General features: G+C 33.2%; 1 long non-coding RNA gene across 1 annotated transcript; it reads right to left on the reverse strand.

The window, feature by feature from the left end:
- Positions 1-1,286: 1,286 nt before the first annotated feature.
- On the reverse strand, positions 1,287-3,793 carry LOC106667490. Its single transcript, XR_001340584.1, has 3 exons — positions 3,603-3,793; positions 1,484-1,622; positions 1,287-1,421 (listed from the first exon to the last, which is right to left on the reverse strand). It is a non-coding gene; the product is annotated as an uncharacterized LOC106667490 (long non-coding RNA).
- Between the last annotated feature and the right edge of the window lie 1,010 nt (positions 3,794-4,803).

The raw sequence follows: 4,803 nt of genomic DNA on the forward strand, positions 1-4,803 counted from the left end.
ATGTCCGCAATGGCACTGTTAAACAGTAGAACGGTGACGCCTAAATCTAAATTGACAGTCGGAGATTATATTAGAGGATTCAAAGATAGTATTTGCCAAGGAAAAATATGAAAGAATTTTTCAAGGAATTTACTAAAAGTGGTAAGCAGTTGGGTCGATAGGAATTCGGAAGGTGATGTGTTTGTTGGATTTAGGGATCAAATTGAGTGTCCGTATATCAATCGTTTATTTTGATAAAATTGATATCAATCTTTAAAACGAAAAGTTGTTTAAACATGAGAAATAAATTGACAGTTTTGACATCTATGTTCAATCGTGTATGGCCTATTCCAAGTGCCTTGACTTTCATAAGCAAGAGATCTGTACTGTCCGCTTTCGCTGAAAGTTTTATTTAATCATGCTACGGTGTAGTAACACGTTTAAAACAATTATGCACTTATTTACATATCTTAATTATTATTTAACTGCAATTCGGATACGCTTTTCCTCTCGATTTTTCAAATGGTATTGTCGTCGGTGTGAGGAATGCCGCGTAAAATCATTGATAATAGGATTCTTGGGGAGTCGAAAAGGCCTATAGAAATGTGTGGGCGTTGTTGACATTGTCGAATCTGTGTCGGTGGAGCCGGTGACAATGGTGCGGCACCAAAGCACCGTGACATCCCCCCTTTCACATGGCGCATACCTCGCGCGTTTCTTTCTGTTGTCATCACGACCCGATTCTCCGTGAATCTCAACCCCAACCTGAGGAAACGGAAAAAAATCCGCGGCCTTTTTTCCCCTCTCCTTCCGAGGATCTCTAAAGGATTTGAAGATTTGACCCGTTAACTCAATTTTCTAGGAAAAGATGGTGCAATTACCGCCTCAGGGGTGACGGAAATCTTCACCCTAATGTTTTTGTCCTTACCTTAATTCCGTCTGAATTCAGAATCCGGCGAGTCCGTCCACTACTATTTTTTTATGTTACGTTGACGATTATGGTTTGTTATTTGTACAGGTGTGTTAGTTCTTGATGAATAGTATCGTCGATAAGCATAATTTTCTAACCAGTTGATATTATAGATCTTATTTCCAAATAAATATTTCTTTCTTGAAGTAACCCATGTTTAATATGTTGATATATCAAAACGCTAAGTTATTTATAAAAAATATTATATAGAATAGAATAGAAATGCATTTTATTTATTTTTCTCATAATAACAACATACAGTGGCGTCGGTGTCCGCAACGGTTTAGGCATTGACACCGCGCTCATTACTGTAAGGTAAAGGTCCCGGGTTCGAATCCATCGGCCCTGCATTCGAACCCGACATACTTACAAATTTTTTTTTTTTTTTTTTCAAAAACACCTGCACCCAGGGTTGATAATGATGTATGAATTAAATGGGTGCACTATAGAATTTGGTACACTCAGTATACACCTAGACAATAAAACAATAACATGGTTAAATGTACAGTAAGCAGTGACGGATGCCGTTATTACATCCATATGATGAATGAGGTGGACTCCTTGGAGACCGATGTCAAGTAGTGAGATTGTCGAGGGGTCAGCTACGCTTCAGTCTCATCTTGTAATCTCTGAGGTGTTTGGAGATAGCTAGGATTTTCTATTCATGTACCTGCTAGGAAAAAGAGTTTATTTTACAATTGAGATTTTGTAACAAATTGTAACCCACCTAAAACGACACTATCAACTATTAAATCCATTATGTTTAGTGATCTATTGACCAAATCAGTTCTTTCAATTAATGTATTGTTTAAGATATGCTTATATGCATATAAGGTATGCCTATACTATAGGCTTATGTTTTTTATACTTATACTTTTTATGTAAGGTTTAGGTTGAAATGAAAAGTTAGTGTCACGAGCAGGATTCGAACCCACGTCCTTCGGCTGAGAGGGAAATTCGAAAGGTTGAGGTTGAGATGGGGAGTTGGTGTCCGAGTGGATCGAAGCCACGATAGCTCAATTTACTTACTTACTTACATACTTAATATATTTATACTTATGCTTATTTAATTACTACTTATATATACTTATACTTATTTACTTATTACTTATTTATACTTATACTATACTTGTACTTACTTACTAACTTAACTTCTCAACAAACGACCAAAGAACCAAGAGTACATGTGTAGTTTTTGTAACCAAAATACTTACTTTCTATATTAATACTTATGCTTACTTACTATTTATATATACTTATACAAACTTATACTTATTTACTTATTACTTATATTTACTTATACTTACTTATTATCTTAAGTTCTCAACAAACGACCAAAGAACCACTGTTGTACATTTGTAGTTTTTTTTCAACCAAAATACTTATTTACTATATTTATACTCATGCTTACTTACTTACTATTTATATATACTTATACTATACTTAAACTTATTTACTTATTACTTTTATATACTTATACTTACTAACTTAACTTCTCAACAAACGACCAAAGAACCAAGAGTACATTTGTAGTTTTTTTCAACCAAAATACTTATTTACTACATTTATACTCATGCTTACTTACTTACTATTTATATATACTTATACTATGCTTATACTTATTTACTTATTACTTATATATACTTACACTTACTAACTTAACTTCTCAACAAATGTCCAAAGAACCAAAAGTACATGTGTAGTTTTTGTTTTGTGTAGGTTTGTAACCGAAATACTTACTTAATTACTATATTTATACCTATGCTTACTTACTTACTACTTATTTATACTTAAACTTATTTACTTATTACTTATATATACTTATACTGTACTTATATTTACAAACAATTAATTAAGGTTTTTAGTTGAGATAAAAAAGTATCCGAGTGGATCGAGGTCACGATAGATCAAGTGGTAGAGCAGCGGCGTATCTAGCCGAAGATCGTGGGTTCGAATCCCGCACGTGCCATTGATTTTTTTATCTCAACTAAAAACCTTAATTAATTGTAATATATTAATTGGTCAAGCGGACCACGAAATCAGTGAAATTACTTACAAACGACCAATGAACCAAGAGTACATGAATAGTTTTTTAACCAAAATGTTGTAAGCTTACTAACTTCTTATATATACTTGTACATATTTACGTACTACTTATATATACTTATACTATATTTATACTTACTTACGAACTTAACTTTTCAACAAACGACCAATGAACCAGGAGTACATGTGTAGTTTTTGTAACCAAAATACTTACTTTCTATATTAATACTTATGCTTACTTACTATTTATATATACTTATACTTATTTACTTATTACTTATATATACTTATATTTGTATTGTATATGTGTATATATGTGTAATTTCTTTAACCAAAATGTTGTATTTTCTTTCCTATTTTTAGTTTAATATGACTATTATTTTTTCATTACACATAGCTCTAATGATTGCTGTGATATCTACAGTCCCCCTTTTTGTTAAACCTAATACCGGTACTCAAATCAAAGGTTAGAGGCAACGAAAAGTCTCGCTTGATTACCGACCCCCGCGCATCACCTTGTAACTGGCCGGGAAAAAAGTCCCACGGCAAAAATTGCAATTTTAAATAAAACAAGCAGCAATTAGTTTAGTTAATTAACGATTGTTACCGGTGCCTACGCTCACAGTAGTTTAGTCACAAAGCGGACGCTGCGATTTCCCATGGCCTCGAACGAGGAAGTAGAACAAAATCGGAAAATTTAACTTGACGCAGATGTTATTTTGCTCAATTTTCAAAATGTTATACATATTTTTATGTATAACATAAAAAATGTACAAAAATGCACTGAACCATAAAAAAAAGAAATACAACAATAACAGTTAAATGTAAATAAAAGAACGTAGCAAAGTATGATTATGTGCCACAGCTGTTCTATTTTTGTAATTTGGTATATCTTTGCTTTTTTGGTGATCATGATAATCGGAAACCCTCCAACCTATTTTATTTGATTTTTATGTTGTAATTTCCTTCCTTATTTGGCTTTTTATTAGGTTAAATTTGGGTTTTACAAATTTTGTATTGTTCTTTTGTCTGTGGTTTGGGTAGATTATGACAATTTTTCGGCTTTGGTTGTTTCCAAATGATTATTGCTTCTTTTTTAAGTGTTTTTTATATTTTTTATTTGCAATTTCCTTCCTTATTCTGCATTTTAACTTAGTGAGGGTATCACACAACTCTTTTTTGTCATAGTGAGAATGTGCGCGGGCGCGCGTGCCTGTAGGTCTTCTTTTAATTGTGGCATTAACAGTTCTTTTCTAATCCTTCTAAGCATGCTATTAATTTAACTAGGATGTTTAATTTTTATTTTACTAAGTTCATTAGATGACAAACCTTCCTGACAGATCTTTTTCTTGGTTTTCTTTGTACACTATTGAGCGTTTGCTTTGCATACGAAGTTGATATGGGTGCCTGTTTCTTCCTCCTCGTTGCATAAGCTCCAAATGATGTCATCATTGACTATGTCCTTGTTGTGTGTTTTCTCAGATGCCATTGATCGGTAAATAATCCTATCATTGCTCAGAGTTTGGCCCTCTCTAACTGTCGCTGTTTGACTTTGCCATTCTTGGTGGTGGTTGTTTTATCATTAGTTCGCTGTCTAGAGCATCAAGAGTTTATCCACTTCTACTTGTTTTTTGGATCCATTCTGTGATGGAGGATTCTGTGTTTGTTCGTTTTTTATTCCAAGAATAGGTTCAGAGCCTATAGCCTTGCAGATCCTTCTCTGGTCAATGTGTCTACTTTTTCATTACCCAAAATTATTTGTGTCCTGGTATTCGAAATATTAGGTTGTTATTTTCCCCCTAGATTTT

This window comes from Cimex lectularius, unplaced genomic scaffold (genome assembly GCF_000648675.2).
Source record: "Cimex lectularius strain Harlan isolate CLEC.00 unplaced genomic scaffold, Clec_2.1 scaffold426, whole genome shotgun sequence".
NCBI classification, from domain to species: domain Eukaryota; kingdom Metazoa; phylum Arthropoda; class Insecta; order Hemiptera; family Cimicidae; genus Cimex; species Cimex lectularius.